The sequence below is a fragment of the Ochotona curzoniae genome, unplaced genomic scaffold (genome assembly GCF_017591425.1).
Source record: "Ochotona curzoniae isolate NIBS_2020 unplaced genomic scaffold, NIBS_Ocur_1.0 scaffold_1037, whole genome shotgun sequence".
Lineage (NCBI taxonomy): Eukaryota > Metazoa > Chordata > Mammalia > Lagomorpha > Ochotonidae > Ochotona > Ochotona curzoniae.
The window spans coordinates 3,102,329-3,121,266 of NW_024467083.1; the positions used below are offsets into that span (position 1 = coordinate 3,102,329).

Sequence of the window (18,938 nt, forward strand, 5' to 3'; positions counted from 1 at the left end):
GTAGTCTATGTGTGTATTTCTTCTGAAGTCTTCTTTGCACTCAAATTACAGAAATGAAATTTGATTGCTTAACTCTGATCACCTTGCCTTGTTTTCCATAAAGCACTTTGCAGCTGGAACAGAGAGCTGGTTTTCTGATTACCCCAGCAGCAGAATACAATAAAGAAAAGGTTAGCATCCCTATAGAAAGGTACAGTGATGGAAACGGCCCACAGGAGCCCCAGCCAGTTGCTGCTACTGCTCGTCCGACCACTAGATGGCCTGAGGACTAAACCAGAAGAAGTAAACGCTGCATATATTTGCATTCTTGCCCCAGCCATCAATGTTTCTAATTTTAACACTGTAACTCAAAACTTCCAAAAGAGCTAGTTAACCATTTTCTGCCTCATTTCTATTGACACAGGCAAAATAAAATAAAGTGCTATGGACTATGTAATGAACCACGGCATGTTATTTGTTGTACTTACAAATAACCATAAAAGTACAATAGGAATCTTTCATGATGAGGAAAGAACACACACACAAATATAACTCCCCTATGGCAAAAATAAGTCTTTTAATGAAGCTTTATTTTTCTCATTTAACAGTCTCAACAGGCTGTCTGTTATACTTCCCTTCCTTTTTTCAGAAGGGCAATACATGGGTGCAACACAACAATTATAGCTTATTAGAGGAACACTCCGCAATGTGTTAGCTTCCATGAGTACTAAGCAAATTAAAGTCAAAATTGCACTGTCCATAAATTTGGGTGAATTTTATGAGTTTGTGAAGCACAGAAAGCATGTAAAAGCAGTGTGATGCCTTTCTAAATTTCAATTTCATAACAAGCATAAAAGTACCTGCACATACCTATAATGTGCCAACACATAAGGTGAAAGGGTTTTGCTTTTGCTCAAGTGCTTGAGTACAGCAGTCTGGAAGTCTGGCAAGCCATGCACTCAAACCGCCAGAGTTGTCAGAAAAGGAAATGGACGAATCAGCTGCTCTCAGTGGTGTTTGGTGAGAATCCCACAGAGATGAGGGCAAACAGCAAATGCCTTCCCTGGCAGCAGCACCGAGGCTGGCGGGACAGGAACCTGGTCCTGAATGCCAAGGTTAGGGATAATCACGCCTCAGGTCCAAACTCCCAAGATCCACTCTTCATGCAGTTTGACTTATTTTCATGTGCTGAAAATAAATCATCTTGGAGTGGAAAAGCAGAAGCAAGTGAAAATTATGATAAAATTTTAGAAACAATGTTTATAATATCTGTAAAAAAAAATAAGACATTTTTAAAAGGCATTTGTTTCTCTGGGTCTGGATGTCTGCCCTGTTGATATGGGGGCAGAATGATCCCAGCACAACCAAAGGACTTGAAACCCCTGTAACCACAGGAAGCAAGAGGTCTCTCTGTTCTTAACTGAGTGGATTACAACACTCCGGAGACAGTTGCCTCTGTTCCCCCTTCTTGGCTGGCTGGCTTTGACTGCAGCACTTCAACTCTCTCCCCCATAGCCAGGGGCAGTGACAAAAGGAGGCATTGTGAGCTGCAAACTTCCTCAGCTTCACAAACTCACAGGAACATGAGGGTGACTGTCCTTCAGCATCACCTGCAGCTGCCACAGTTAGGTGCCCCCATTGGCCTGGCAGCTAAGTCCTGCTGCAGAAAGGATTTTCTGAACCACTTCCCTGTTTCCAAGGCCTTTTTTGCTGCTGATTTCTCAGGGTCACAGGGAAGAGACTGGAAGAGAAAGAGAACAGAGGTTCTGCTACTCATCTGTCGGACAAATACTTATGGGGCAGTTTTGTGCAACACATTTGATCAAAGTTGATTCTGCATGTCCTCGCATCTGGGAAGGGCAATTAGAGAGGAATCCAAGAAGCAATGCTAAATTGGATCATGTGGAAGAACAGGGAATCTGAAGTGCCACAGAAGAAGAAAGCTGAACAGTGTTTTTATTCTGCTGTGCATGCAGTTCTAGATTATTGAAGAAGACATGAAATCTTCATATGGTGAGCTTTTTCTTTGGAAACCTGCATTTCTATCTTGGCTTACTGACATTGTGTCTAGCTTCAAGGTCCAGTTCCTGGGTGGAGTGGATTTCCACATCTCTAGAAGATTCATACATTGTGTGCACAACGGTAAGTCCTAGTTGGTTCTTCAAGATCTTGATTCTACTGCATTGTGTATTGTGATAAAACTTGCTTTCCCTCATAAGCAGATGGTAAAATACTTATGGACAGATCAACCTTTATAAATATTTGAATTACCAACAGTAAATAAATTTTTGCTGAAGACTGGTTGAGTTGTATTAATTTACTGAGAGTTTCACAGGCATTTGTAGCATGGTAAGTGCTACAAACCAGGTCTTGAAGCTTTCTATCCCATTATCCCTTAGTGTATGTGCAAATTAATTACTTGACATTATCATGAAAGCAGATTTCCAAATGGAGGAGTTAAGTCAACCTAAATATACTAGATTAAGTACAAACTATTTATACAGTAGTTCTGTCTTTGGGGAGAATTAGAGGATTAAACACAGTAATTCATTATTACCTTAAGGCGATTTCTAAGATTATTTTTTAAATAATAAATAATAAGAAAAAATAATATTATCTGGGGCAGGCATTTGGCACAGCAGTTAAGCTACCACTTGAATGCATCCCAAATCAGAGTGCCTGAATTAGAATCCTGGCTTTGCTCCTAGTTCCTGTTTCCTTCTGTTGCACACCCTAGCAAGCAGCAGATAAAAGCTCAAGTTCTTGGGCCCAGATTGAAATCTCAGTTCCTCTGCGCAGTATGGCCCAGCCCAGCCCTGGCTGTTACAGACATTTGGGCAGTGAACTAATAAGTAGATCTCTCTCTCTCACTGCAGTGTGTTTGCACGCACGCATGCCCATCTCTCTGTCTTTTCCTTTAAAATGAAATAATCTTATAAAAAGAATTCAGTAATTTTTCCAAAAAAATCTCTTAAAATTCTAACTTGAAGTCATTATTCAAAATAGTGAAACAAAAATCATGAAGGAATATTGATTCAGGGAAGAAGCAATCACAAAATCATTTAAAACTATTCTAAGCCAAACCAGTACTTCTTTGATTAATAAGTGTTTCATTGATCAGATTGTCTTACAGTTCATTTTACTTAATATGTTAGGAAGTAATTAGATTCACAAAAATTACCCAAATTACTGCATGGTTTGGTTTGGATACTGTTTAATTCTGGCCTCTCAGAAGATCACTGTGATTAAAGATCTGGTCAGGGTGGTACAACTGGGAGGTGGTAGAAGTATTAAGAGGTGGGGCCTAATGCAAGGTCCTTAGGTCACTGGCAGAATGCCTGGATGGATCGTATTCTTGAGGCCCCCTTGAATTTTCCTGATGGGGTTATTACAAAAGGAGCAATCCTGGCCCCACCCGGCTTCTGCCTCCTGGCTCTCCATGCATGCTCCACTGCATGCTATACCACAGCTGGAGCCTGCACCACCACACCTTTCAGATTTGGGACCTCCAAAAAGTGTGAGCTAAATGAACCTCTTTTCTTAACTAGTGTCAGGCATTTCATTATAGGGACAAACCTGAGTAATACTTTAATCAAATCTAGCTGTGTGATAATTCATTTTGTTCAGGCATCAGTCTCTATGATAGAGCTTGTGTCATTGTATTTTGATTGATTAGCAGGAATTCTTTGCCTTTATTTTGGCACCGTGTTTCCTTCATAGAACTTATTGCAACTCTGTACTGTTTTTGGCTTTCATTGTCCACAGGGTAGACTATAAATTCTGTAAGGGAATGGACCTTCCTTGTTTTTCTTGTTGCTATCTCTCCAGTGCTCACTTACAGGTACACAGTGCCCATTCAATTCGTGGGAATATATATGGATAAGTGAATAAATGGATGAATCAAGCAAAACTTTGAAAGCCATCACTTCTGTATAAATTCATGCTATTATCTGTATCTATTGATATAGAAGTAGACAGCTAAAAAGTACAAAATTCAGCCCATTAATCAATTGGCATGTTATTCTTTTCTCAAGAAGATCACTTAATTATTTTATTGGATTATATTCTTTAAATTCATATCTTCCCACAAGCCAGTTCCACAGAGAAAAGAAACCTTAGTAAGCTAGCCTATTTGTGATAACATAAATGGCAAGACCTTTTAAACATTTTAATACAAGCAAAATACTCATATAGTTATATCACAATTTTATGCTTATAACAAAATCAATATTTCTGTACTTTCAAAATTCCCTCTTCACTTGGTATATGAATCTCCATTACAAGGATTAAGTAAATTAGAATCAATAAACATAAGTAATCACTTATACTGGAAACTGAAACCATAAAACCTCTAACTAGTATAGAGGAGAGGGGGAGAAAACCGGGTGGGAAAGGCCAGCAGGAACATATATGTGGTGAGTGGAGGATAATATGTACAAGCAAACAATGTAATGGAACCAGCTCATTTTCCCTGCTGTCATCTCTCCCTCTTACAAAGAATAGACGTTATGTCAGGACATACAGCCAGCGAGCAAGGCAAGCAACATGAAAATATTCTCTCTTTTTTTTTTCTATTAAAATGACACCATAGAATCTTGAGATAGGGGAAACAAAATCTATGCTTAAAAGAAAATTACATACATGCCTATGATTGTTGTCTTAATGCTTCACATTCATGGACTGTTCCTAAAACAGATACAGCCTATTCAGTCCCACATATCAAAACTGTCATTCTGTTTTTCACAGATAGTGAGAAATTCTAATATTACTAATAGAAAAGACAACATAAATGCTATTAATTAGAAAGGTTTCTATATCCTGATTTTTAGAACAGAGGGCATCTTTTTTTCTTTTCGTCTTAGAAGAAAAAGAAAGCAAAACATCAACCTAACGGATCTCTTTAGTTAGCATGTGGACTACTTCCTGGTTCTCCTTTTATGCTAGCTGGGTTCCAAGTGTACCCTTGTCACTTTAGGCAAGTAAAAATTGGGAAGAAAAATAGAAATGTAATCTGTATTATTATATTTTAATGTAATGTCCTACTTTTCCACTTGTAGTTATTGAAGTTTTTTGTCTTCCCTCATTAAACATTTAACAAATCACCACCAGTTTTGTGACAGATTTTAACCATAACACAAACAGCAGGCAGCGTTCACCGGGCTGCTTCCTATACGTGTATAATATCAGTGTCGACATCATCACGCCCTGCAGGCATATTGGCAGAACAACCAATGGAAGGTAAGCTTTTCCCGACAAAGCTTCGAAAATAAAGTTTTCTTCTTTTATCTTACTACAAATCAATTGGAGCCCTTACAGCAAAATCCTATAAAATAACTTCAAACACCACTTCTTAGTCTAAAAATTTGTATTATGGCTATAACTCTTTGAAGTATTATGACTGAAGTTTGGAGAAAAATGATTTAAGTGTTATCTGCTAGACATCAGAGCTTCAGAAATTCTCTCAGTTTTTCTTGACACATAAACTGCTACCCACTGTATGTTTTTAGTACTTTTTTCCTTACTTTTAAACATCTAACCCAGTTTGCTTGATAAAAGTTATTTAACCACAGTTTATCCAACTGAATTAATACTCTTTAAAGGTTCACCAACTTACAATTGATTATTTTACTTTGTCAAGTTTGAGTTTGCTTGTGCCTGCCTGTTTAAAGAATTTTTGGAATCTCAAAAATGTTGATGTTAAATCAAATTAAAATATATCATGGGGATAAGTGTAAAACATGAGGTTAAGAGATACTGATTCCTGCTTGGAGGTTAAGCATTAGAAAGAGGAGTCTGACAAGATTTCTGACGAAGTATCCTTTCCCTTTAAAGGCTTATACAAGGTTAGCTTGAAACAGAATTTCCACTCAGCAACTCTTACTAAGCCGGGATCATACACAGATGTCTCTAACAGGTGCAGCATGGAGCAGGGTTGTTACATTTAGTTATTTAAATGTAAAGTAACACAGAGATCTTCCATCCATCTTCTGGTTCACTCCTCCTAGTCCTGGCCACAACAGTCAGGACTAAGCCAAGCCAAAATCAGGAGCCAGGTATTCCATCTGGGAATCCCACAGAGGCCTAAGTATTGGGGCCTTCTTCTGTTGTCTTCCCCAGCATATTAGCAGGAAACTGGAGTGGAAGTAGAGCAGTGGGGGCTCAAAGTGGTACTCCAATATGAGATTCCAGTATAGCAAGGCAATGGCATAACTCACTGCACACCAGGATCAACCCTTCTTTGACTTTTTTACAAAGCTCTGCTACTATCTCTGAATCAAGTTTTCAAATGACTATGTAAGATCATCCATCAGCAATGTTCCAACTGATCTTGATACTTCTGCTTTTATCTGTGCGAATGTATATTGGTGTTCACACAGCTTGATGTAGAGTGTCCTAAGAGTAGAGAGAGTACTTACTTTTATATAGTTTGTTGAGTAATAGTACAATGATAGGAAGGATTAACCGAGAAGAAGCAAAGAGGATGCAATCCTAGAAAACAGGAGAGGGGAGGCTGATGGTAGAGGGATGCCTGGAGACCATAAATACAGAGAAGTATCAGAGACAGTGGAGTGGTGCTTCAGTGAACAGATACCCCAGGGGTGACTAGAGTTGCACCAGTGATCAGTTCCATGTTGACCTGAGACCCAACAGCCAGCAGGTTCTGGCAAGAAGAGGCAAGAACAAAAAAAATCCATGCAATGGTCACCCCTGATAGCCCTGTGATCTAGCTTAAAGTCACAGGTGGTGTTTCCCGAATCCAGGTTCTACTAGAAACATGAGTGGGAGAAAGACTGAGCAGACAACAGTGTGGCCAAAACATGGGATCACAGCAGGTGGAGAATGGCAACCCAGGAGTCCTAGCTGCAGAGGCTAAGGCAGAAGTTTAACACAGGAACCTGGGACTGAAATTCACTGGAGGGGGTGGTACAAGTGACACAGAGAAGCTGGCATTGAACATAGTCAGTAATGTTCACCTGCAGATCTGAATGATACAGCCTAAAAAGTGGCCCCAATGGGAAGAATCCGCTCATCAGAATTGCAGTGACCAAGGGCAAAAGAAGAGGTATAGGCACAATGAATGAGGTTACTGATATCTTCCTCACAAAGAAGCAAAAAATTATTTCAATCTCAGAATTAACTGAGGAAGACATTTTTAAAAATAACTATAAATCATTAAAATCAACATAAATTATTATAAAACTCCTTAAAATAAAGAGAAATACGTACATGAGTTCAAGGAATTTAAAGAATACATTACATAGGAAATAGCAACACTGAAACAAAATCAAGCTGAATTATTAGAAATGAAGAATACAAAACAGCAAATTTAAAAATTCAACAGAAAACCTCAGTAATAGAGAAGAGATTCTCTCAGAAGAGAGAATCCCAAAACTGGAAGACACCTCCCAAGAAAATGCTGAGTGAAAAATCTAGGAAAAGAACTGAATAAAGTTAAGAAAAGCATGGGGTGGAGAGGGAAGTATGGAAAGAGAAGCTAGGTTAAAAGATGTGTTCAATGACATAATAAGAGCAAACCTCCCTAACATGGAGAAGTATTGGAGATCCAAATACAAGAAGGGTACAGAACTCCAAATAGACTCAACCAGAAGTGATCCTTGCCACAACACATAATAATCAAGTGCTCTTCAACTGGACATAAAGAAAATATATTTAAATATGCATGTGAGAAAATTCAATTAACTTAAAAAAGAACTCCCAATCAGACCTGCAGCTAACCTTTAGAGGAAACCTTACAGGCCAGAAGAGGATAGAGTGATATATTCCAGATCCTAAAAGAGAAAAACAACTGTCAACCCAGAATAACATATCCAGCAAAATTTTTCTTTGTATTTGGGAAAGAAATAAAGTAATTCCAAAGTAAACAAAAACTGAACGATTTTGCCTCTACCAAGCTTGCCTTACAAATGTTCCTTAGAGATGTGCTACAAAGAAAAATTAGAATACCTACCATATCCAAAGGCAAAAATGGAGAACATATCAATAAAACTATAAAAAATATTTAAATCACATAACAAGAAACCCAATGCAGAAATGACAAGAATAAATCACTACCTGGTAATACCAACCCTGAATGTAAATGGCTTAAATTCATCAATCAAAAGACATGGATTATCAGAATGAATCAAAACCAGGACCCATCTGGTGACCTACAGGAGTCACATCTTACCAACAAATTTATGTGGAAACTAAAAGTGATAGGATAGAAAGGATATTTCAGCTAATGAAAAGGAAAGATTTGCTGGTAGAACCATTCTAATATTAGATAATGTGGACTTCAATATGAAAAATGTTAAAAGAGACAAAGATACCACATGGTGATCAAAGGATCCATTCATCCAAAAGAAATCATGATAATATATGCATATGTACCAAATGTCAAAGCACCTAATTACATAAAACAAATAATAACATGGTTCTTAACATCCCACTAGCCTCAATGGACCATTTAATAAAACAGAAATTCTTCAAGGAAATGATAGATTTCCCCCAGAAAACAGAACAAATGGACTTAATTGATATCTATGGAACCCTTCATCCTACAGATACAGAATAGACTTTTTTCATCAATATATAAGACATTCATTCTCCAGGACTGATCACTTTATAGGCCACAAAACATACATCAGCAAATTAAAAAAAAAAAAAAATCAATGTCATACCACACAACTTCTCAAATCATGATGGAGTGAAACTGGAGATCAACAAGTCAAAATACCCTAGAAGATATGCAAATACTTAAAAGTTAAGCAACATGCTGCTAAATGAGCAATGAATTATAGAAGAAATCAAACAGGACATTGCTTCAAACAATTTATACTAAATGGGGAAACCTAGGAGCTTTTACACTAACACCTAGAAAGAGACAGGGATGTCTACTTTCACCACTGCTTCTCAACATAGTGTTGAAAGTCCTAGCCAGAGCTACTAAGTAACAAAAAAAAAAGAAGAAGAAGAAGAAGAAGAAAAAGAAAGAAAAAAAGAAATTAAAGGCATTCAAATTGGAAACGAGGAATTAAAATTATTCATATTGACAGATAACAATGATTCTATAAATAAGAGAACCAAAAGAGTCAATCAAGAGACTATTGGAACTCATCAAAGAAATTGGAGCGGAAGCAGGGTACAAAATCAGTAAACACAAATTGATGGCGCTAGCATACACAAACAATTTCATGGCTGAGAAAGAACTTGTAAGTACAACCCCCTTTAAAACAGCAGAGTAGAATTTTAAATACCTTGGAATAAACCCAGCCAAAGAAGAGGAAGACATCAATGATGGAAATTACAAAACATTAACAAAAGCAATAGAAGACATTAAAAGATTGAGAAATGTACTATATTCCTGGATAAGTAGAATCAACATTATCAAAATGTCTGTGTTACCAAAACTAATATACAGATTCAACGCAATCCCAATCAAAATCCCAACAACATTCTTCTCAGAAATAGGATAGATACAAAATTCATCTGGAAACACAACAAGACCACAAATAGCCAAAGCTATCCTGAAGAATAAAAATCAAGCTGGAGGAATCACAATTCAAGACCTCAAGACATATTACAGAGCAATGCTAATCAAAACTGTTTGGGACTGGTACAGAAACAGAGCAGATCAATGGAACAGAATAGAAACCTCAGAAAGGAGCCCACACATGTCCAGCCAACTAATCTTTGACAAGAGAACTAAAAATAATTCAGGGAGAATGGTTGGTCTTTTCAATAAATGCTGTTGAGACAATTTGATAACAGCCTGCAGAAAGAAGAAACAAGACCCTCACCTGCCACCTCATACAAAAATCATCTCTAATATATTGGGGACCTAAATCTGCAGCCAGAAACCATCAAACTATTAAAGGGAAACACTAATAAGCACTCTACTAGATACAGGTGGCATTAAGACTTCTTAGTAGAGTTACCAACAGCACAGTCAAAGCCAAAATAAACAAGGAATTTGGGGACTACATCAAATTGAGAAGCTTTTATATACCAAAACAAATTATCAACAAAGTGAACAAATAATCAAAAGAGTGGGAGAAACATTTGCACACTACACAAATGATAGGGGAATAATATTCATGATTTATGAACATCAACATCAGCAAATCAAACAACCCTGTGAAGAAATGGGCAAAGAAAATGAGCATGCATTTTTCAAAAGAACAAGTTTAGATGGCTAATAGACATGAAAAAAATGCTCAGGCTCCCTAGCATACAAATACAAATCAAAACCACATGAAGTTTCACCTAACTCCAGTGAGACTGGCCTACATCCAAAAATCTAGTAACAACATGTACTGGAAAAGGTATCCTACCCTATGGTTTTTGGGAGTGTAGGCTAGTACAGCCACTATGGAATTCAGTAAGGAGAGCGCTCATGCAACTGAAAACTGATCTATCATATGACCCAGCTATCACACTCCCAGGAATATATCCAAAGAGAATGAAAGCTGCATATGAGACAGTGAGTCATTTGCAAGCCTATATTTATGCCAGCACAATCCACAATAGCAAAGACATGGAAACAACCCAGATGCCCATTGAAAAAGGAATTGATAAACTGTGGTGTAGCTACTCTGTGGAATACTACTCAGCTATTAAAAAGAACGGAATTCTACCACTTGGTCCCAACTGGAGACCATTATGTTCAGTGCAATAAGCCAAGCCCAAAAGGACAAATTTCAAATGTTTTCTCTGATATAAGGCAACCTTCATGCAAAATTCAAAACAGAAATGTAGGCAAACATGTATAAACATATATTCTCACAGATAAACTATAGAATGGAGAGTAGCATACTGGGATGTGAAGATACATTGCAGTATGCATCTCTCCTTCCAAATAAAAGGAATGCTCCCAATGAAATTGTGAAATATACCTTGATAATATGATACTAGATTTTCTACTATTGCCTATATACTTACAATTTTATAATTCACTTCAACTGCAGAATGTTGGACTTGTGACTGTTACCGAAGGACTATTGTGATAATATAGGAGAAAATAGTGTGTGGGGAGAGACAATGGGAAAGAGGAGAAGAAGACAGAGGGGAGAATTCCTATACTTACAAAACTGCATCGTAGAACATAAAAATAAAAAAGATTATCAAGAAATAAAATGTCAGGTGCTATAATCCAAAGGGAAAGAAATAGTATAATGATCATGATAGACAAATAATATTAGATATAGCATTAAAACCCATCCCATCCAAATGCTTTTTGTTTTCATTCTATTCCAGAGACTGGAAAGCTAAAACCGGGTCTAAGCCAGATTCCCTTGCAGCTGTGGTACAGACCATTGTGTAGGCATCAACAATGTGATAAACCTGCTTTTCACCAAGACGGTACCACAGGTGTAGATGAGCATTCCTGTTTCTCCTGAAGCTGAAACAAAGGCCAAGATTTTGAAGGCTAAGAAAACAGTACTGATTAGCATACACAGCCCGCCCCCCCCAAAAAAGGATCTGCAGATCACCTGTTGTAGCAGCCCATGACATATTATGCATAATATGCAGCCCAAATATCTCTGGAAAAGCAGCCCCAGGAGAAACAAGCTTTATCTCCATGCCGTCACCACACTCCCTTAACACAGAGTCTACTGTGAAGAATACAAAAGACAACAATACACTCGTGTTCATTGTGGATGTCAAGGTAGCAAGCACCAGATTAAACAGACTGTGAAGAAACTCCACAACATTGAAATGGCCAAAGTCAATAACCTCATCAGGGCTGAAAGAGAGAAGGCACATGTTCAACTAGCTCCTGGTTATGATGTGCTGGATGTTGTCAACAAAACTGAGAACATCTAAACTGAGTCCAGCTGGCTTAATTGTAAATATACAGTTTTTCATCATCAAAAAAAAAAACTGGAATGTAATAAACCTGAATGTGAAACAGTATAAAGAGATGGTCATGTATAAGAAGATAGTCTAGTTGGACCCAAAGAAAAATGCATGGAAGCTTTTCTGGTTACTGGGGCCAAACTTCTTGTACTTAGTTTCAGAGCAATTAGTGTTAACTAGAGGGCAATGTTGCCACAGTATTTATTAGAACTGTTTGCAAAGTGGTTAGACAATTTCCCAGCCTACAGTTCTCTAGCCTTTCCAGGGATTCTGTCAGCCACCTCAGATGTTTCAGCCCATTCCTGTTTTAAGTAGCCAGAGTGGATTACATGGCTTACAACCAACAATCCTTTTAATGTGCTGGATTTGGGCCTTGTTTTTCACATAGGTAGCCTCTGTGGATCCTCATCATTAGAAACATAAGCTAAAATAAAAAAGTATTAAAGTTTGCAAGTATTGAAAACTTGTGATTATGTGTCTCCTACAAAATTCAGTATCAAAATGCTTTATATGTCTATATTTATATTTATATATCAGTTTGGATTTGGGGACAGGGATTTTTGTAAGAACCATCCCCTAAGACACAGAAAAGTGGGTAATAACAATTTTCATCAAGGATGCCTGGGCCCTGACTTTGTCTCCCACAGTTGACTAGAACTGTCTTACTAATGTTGACTTTGGTCAAGGACCAGGAGAGTGCTGTGGCTCTGTGGTTTAAACCCTGTTTTATGTATAAGCACAATGGTTGTTAATGTGTGCCCAAGATAAATGCCTTCCATATAAAAGGGCAGGACTGTAACAATAATTTGGCAGCTTTCTCCCCGTGTTGGGAGACTAAATTTGTTACAGAGAGGTACCAGGTATAGTGCACTCCAGCATGGCAAAAGACAATCTCCGAAGTATTGGTATTTAGCCTGTGGAGCCACTTCAGTTCTATTAGGTATGATAGCTCTGCATAAATAAACAGGGGCCTAGCAGATGGGCCTCCTAATTATGAGTGTATAGTTTACCCAAAATGCTATACTAGTATCAGGACAAAGGATACAAACTGTGCCCTTACTCTCAAGTCAGCAGATATATTCTCTGTCCCATCTACTCAACTATCCCCTTATAGCAAGAAAGTACCCATAGGGAAAGTGAATATATATTCTAATAAATATAATTCATGAACTTTGAAACTTGAATTTTATATCATTTTCATATATCACAGCATATTATTTTGTTTTCCAATCCACCATTTAAAATAGAAATAGACAACAAAACAACAATAAATAAGTTAGAGCACATCAAAATTTAAAACTTTCAGGTATTAGGAACACAACCAAAAGAGAAAAAGGTAGCCAATGGAGCGGGAAAAAGTTGGAAAGCATATATCTGATAAGGGAATAATATCAACAGGAAGTAAAGAAGTCCTACAATACAGAGCACAGCACAATGCTCAGATAGCTAATCCTCCCCTTGCAAAGTGCCAGGATCCCATATGGGCACTGGTTCATATCCCAGCTGCTCCACTTCCCATCCAGCTCCCTGCTTGTGGCCTGTGAAAGCAATAGAGGATGGCCCAAAGCCTTGGGATCCTGTACCCACGTTGGGAGTCCTGGAAGAAGCTCCTCCTCCTCCCGGCTTCGGATCAGCTCAATTCTGGCCAATGCAGCCACTTGGGGAGTGAACTGGTAACCAGTTGATGAAAGATTTTTCTGTCTCTCCTTTTCTCCATAAATCTGCCTTTCCAATGAAAATCAATATTTTTTTTAAAAAATAAAAGAACACTTATAACAGCTAAAAATAACAACAAATTTTAAATGGGCAAAAAATCTTGAGCAGGTATCATTCCAAAACAAATACATAATGGTCAACATTACTACTTATTTGCAAAAAGCAAATTAAAACCACAATCAAATACCAACTCATCTCCATTAAAGTGGTTACCCTTAAAAACAAGTTAGTGAGAATATGTAGAAATTAGAGTACTTGTTTACTTTTGTTAGTAATACAAAGTGTTATGGCCACAGCATACTAATTCCTCAAAGAGTAAAAATTACCTGAAAAGAATTAAAGACAGACTCTCAAAGAGATATCATATACCACATTCAAAGCAGCATTATTCACAACTACCAAAGATGAAAATAATCCAGGCATCCACCATCAATGAATCAATGGATGAACAAAATGTAGCAATACCTCAAAGGAACATTATTCATTCTTAAATATGAAAGAAATTTTGACTCACACAACACAGAAGAACCTGATGAACATCATGCTAAGTGAGATAAGCCAGTCACAAAAAAACAATAATGCATGATTCTACTTAAATAAGAAGCATAGAGTAGTTAAACTCATAAAACTCAAAAGACACTAGACTTTAGGGAAAGAAAATAAGGAGTTGTTTGTTGCTTTATTTTCAGTTTTGCCAGGTGAGAAAAGCTCAGAAGATTAATTATACAAAAATGCAAATGTTCTTAGCTAGAAAACTATGGAAAAATTATGATGGTGAAGTATGTTTGTGTATTTTACTGCAATTTAAAAAAGTTAAAAAAAAATTTTTCACTTCATGAGCTGTACAAAAACAAGCCAGATTCAACTTGTCAATATCAGTTTGCCAGCCTTATCCTAATGTGTAGTTGAATAGCAACTGAGTCCCTAGTCCTTATGTCAACTCCCACCCCTAAACCTTGATATATACAAACTCATTCACAGATTTTCCCATCCATGACCTGTGATACACTGTAAGTTCAGATTTGGAAAAGTTGCCTCTGGTTGGAAAGATCAGATAAGATGCTGCTGTCATCCATGACTCTCCCAGGTGTGAGATCTAGCTAAGCTGAGCTCCTGAACAGGCAGTATTCAGCTACACAGAGGTGGAGAGCGAATGACAACATGGACCAGGGAGTCAGTCCCAAAAGCAGAAGAACAAATGATTCTAGTTTTAATAGATCAATAATAGAAATCATAAATGAGATTGGAAATTTGACTTTGACTCAGATTAAGATACACATTAGGTAGAACATAAAAAGATTTTTATAGAGGAATGGATAATGAACCTAAAAAATACGCTAGTACAACATGTCCGTTTGTGTGCAAGTTAGTAGAATGGGAAAATAGTGAAAGCAAGGAGGGTACCTAAATGTCCTCTACAATGGCAACAATAACGAAGGCCAGAAGAATTTTAATCACAGGTTTGTAAAGAGGTTAAGATGTTTTGAGATATATTATCAATTACAATCTATGGAAGTTGATAAATGACAAAATTGAGGTATCTTTTAAATATTTATCTCAAAAGTCAAAATTATACAGAAAGAAGGATGGAAATAAAAAGATAAAGCGAAATCTTTCATCTATCGGTTTACTCCTCAGATGCCACAATGGCCCGAGCTGGGCTGAACTGAAAACAGGAGTTTCTTCCATGTCTTCCACAGGGGTGCAGAGTTCCAAACACTTGAGCCATCTTCTTCTCTTTTCCTGAGCCATTGGCAGGGTGCTGGATCAGAAGTGGAACATATGAGATTCAAACCAACAGTCTCCATATAGAATGCTGGCATCGCAGGCACTGGTTGTACCTACTATGCCAAAGTGCCAGCCCCTAATACTGATATCTTTAACCTAAGAATCAGAAAGATAATGGAGAAAATAAAGATAATGAAGAGACTAAGTAGAAAGGCAAGTTTTAGATGTGAGTTGTTCGTGTGAGATGATAATGGAATTCCATATAAAGGTGTATAATGAGCAGCAAAAAGTGTAGCAGTCAAGAGCATATCTACTAGGGATTAAAGCAAGGAATTAGTATTTGGAAAAATGAGTATTGGTGAGAATTCCAGGAACACATGAAAGAAGGCCAAGATAGGACCTTGAGGATTAAGTTCTTTAAGAGAAAGAAACTCAACAAACTAATTCTCAGGCTTGCAGTCCTGACATCCCAAACAGGTACCAGTTCATGTACAAGCTGTTCCACTTCCAATCCAGTTCCCTGCTTGTGAACTGGGAAAGCAGTAAAAGATGGCTCCAGTTCTTGGGTACCTGTATCTACATGGCAGACCCAGAAGAAATTCTTGGCTCCTGGCTTCAGATTGGTTCAGTCCAATATCGTGACCATTTGGGTAGTGAAACTGTAGATGGAAGATACTCTGTCTTTCTTTCTCTCTATAAAAATGCCTATTAAATAAGAACAATAACAAGACCTTAAAAAAAAAAAGACTAGAAGAATCCAAAGATTCAACCAGTAAAGTGTTCAGGAAGGGAAAAGAGGATGGTTAAGGACTGATTATCTAGTATTATGTTAAGGATATTTCATGAATTATCTTAATTTAGTCTTTGAGCCAACATGATCCTAGGTTGACATTACCCCTCTTAGAGTTGATAAAATGGAGCTCCTGGAAAGTTAAACAAAGTACTCAATAACATAGTAAGTGACAAAGCTCTGCTTTTCATCCAAGTAGTTCTAAGGAAACCCAGGGAATATCATCACTCCAGACAACAAGGTAGAGTGTTTCAAGAATACTGTACTGTCCATGGCACTAAATGCCAGAAGAGACTAATAGAAGAAAACAGAGAAAAAAATTAAATGACCATCAGATTCGTTTATTAGGAAGTCATCCCAGACATTTGGAAGAATCATTTCCTTCAACCTTAGAAATTAAACTACATTGCAGTTTTTTAAATAATGGGTGGGTGGTTTTAAAGTGATGAGCAGGTGGGGGGAAAAAGCCTTTTTTTATTCAGAAGTGCTGTGATGAAAGCAAGCAGACTGCATGGGAACCCAAAAGGATTGTTGTATCAGGGGAAGATATTATTTCTGTTTTTCACTTGTTTTTTTTTAAACAATTTTTCCTCAATAGATGATATAGGAGCACACTTGTAAGCAAGGAAAACGGATGAAAAGATGAAAAAGGGGCTCAAACGTAAAATAGAATTGAGGTTAACTCACTTATACAGAACTAAAAGGCCTGAGACAAAGTCAAATAGATTTGGGTGTTTATAAGTAGCAAACATAAGGCAATTTTCACAGAGGATATTATAGCTTGATTCAGACCACAAAAGAATATCCAGCATGTTTTAGTCAATAATCTCTCTTTTTAGCAGTTTAATATATGCTGCATAAACTGGTTATATAAAGCAAGGCATGAGGCTGGAGGGCTCCCGCTCCCATTTGACAACACCATCTTGTCTTTACACCACCTGTCACATCTATCAACATTTTAACTAATGTCAGAGTTCTTCTTTTGCTAATGAGCTGCTACACAGAGAAACACTTCTCCTCTCCATCCGCCAGCGACGGCATAATGAGGCAGAGTGAAAGGCGTGATCCTGTCTCGGAAGCCCCCGTTTGCTTTAGAAGACCATCACTGCTCCTTTTCTCTTTTGTCACAGATATAAATTTAGCTTTTTGAGGCACTTTTAGATATGTTTTGATTCAATGTAATTAAAAAATCTCTCCTATCTAAAGTTCATCATCAAGGTTGATACTGGTCATGGCCTAAAAGTTAGTTACTAGGTTGTTGCTGTATCCTAAGCAGTTAACAACACTTCCCTTTTCAAGCAGCACAGCTGAAGTGGTACCCTTTTTATATTTGTCTATATGTACTAGCAAAAATCAAATGATTGATATTGCTCAGTGTTGTTCATCTCCCCTATAGGGTCATGATATTCCAACAGCCGCCTCTTCGAAGCTCCCATTTAATTAACTCTTATTCTCTCCTGAACAGTGGTAACAGATCATCTACTCTAGGATGCCATGTCTGAATGTGCAAGCTCAGCCAAGTGTCCCTTCTCTAAGTTTCCACTCTATTTCTGAGTACCTCTACCCTGGAAATTATATCATTATCATCAGTATATTAAACTGGGTTTGCAATTTTTCCAGAAATGTACCATAATCTCTTCATACATGAAAAAGTAACTCATTTTTAAAGAAATGTGTTTGTTTCCCATCAACTTCATTTCTGTTTTCACTTCAGAGACTGTGAAGAGAAGCAGGTTAAGACCACTGAGTGGTTCTCCCATTTACTCAGTGGCTAGAGCAGTGGGAACTGCAAACCAATGATCATGGTGGGCTACACACTCCAGTCTTCAACAGAGAATTGCAGAAGGGGCACTGCATACCTTCAGACTTGTCTGCAAGCTCAGGTTCAGTAAGCATGAACTTAGGAGCTGGGTCAGTCCATTCACCCTCAAAGTCCTCCTTAATCACAGCTTTAGCAGTGGTCTGCTCTTCTTTTTCAGTCTCTTCTGAATCTTTGTCAAAGTTAGAAATCCATGGTCATTTGTGGGGAATGGTATTAACACACATAGAACCTACAAGGCCAGCATACATCATATGAGATCCAATGAGTAAACCCCCTTGTTGTTGCACGGGATGGCAATGCCCATACAGTATAGAGAAATGTCTATGTTACACAGAGCAATGATAGGCAAGTTCACAGAAGATGCCTCTGGGAAAGGTCAGCCCAGAGATCAATCACCACCAGAAGACGTAGCTCCCAGAAGGGTGCCTGGGATTTTTGAGTGAAGGCTGCAGGTGTGAAGTAGCCAGCAAAAGGAGTAGCTCCAGTGGCAGCAGCAAACCTCAGCACAGCACTCAGGCCGGTGTTCCTGGAGAGTAGCACACTGACATCAGCAAGGTTTCCAATGGTGACAATGGCACAAGCCACCCACAGAGGCTTCTCCCGCGTCCTCTTCAGACTTAGCATGTAAATGCCATCGTTTTATTCCATTTATTGGAAACATTTTGAAATATCTTTGTAAACATACAGCTAACTACCTTAAAAATATTTCCTAGATTTTCTAATGAAATCTTGGTTAAGAAAAGCAAATTCAACAGCATTTTCAAGTGTATTTCTGACTCCTAAACTGGATTAGGCCATTTGTAACAGCCTTTGTTATTCACTTCCTAAAACTTACAATTTATTGTTCTCCTTCTTTTGCCAGCATTAAATCCATATATAATATGGACTTGTCTTGTCTCAACTATATTTCTATTGTCCTTCCTTGTGTCTGATGCATAAAAGATGTGAACTAAATCTTTCTGCAATTAATGAATATTTTCCCGTGTCAACTGTGATCTGCTTTCTTGGGTTAAACTGTGAGTTCCTTCAGGTAGATATTCTTTT

At 37.7% G+C, this 18,938-nt stretch overlaps 1 pseudogene; it reads right to left on the reverse strand.

Annotated features, from left to right (window-relative positions):
* Positions 1 to 17,806: 17,806 nt before the first annotated feature.
* LOC121168690 lies at positions 17,807 to 18,533 on the reverse strand (annotated as a pseudogene).
* Between the last annotated feature and the right edge of the window lie 405 nt (positions 18,534 to 18,938).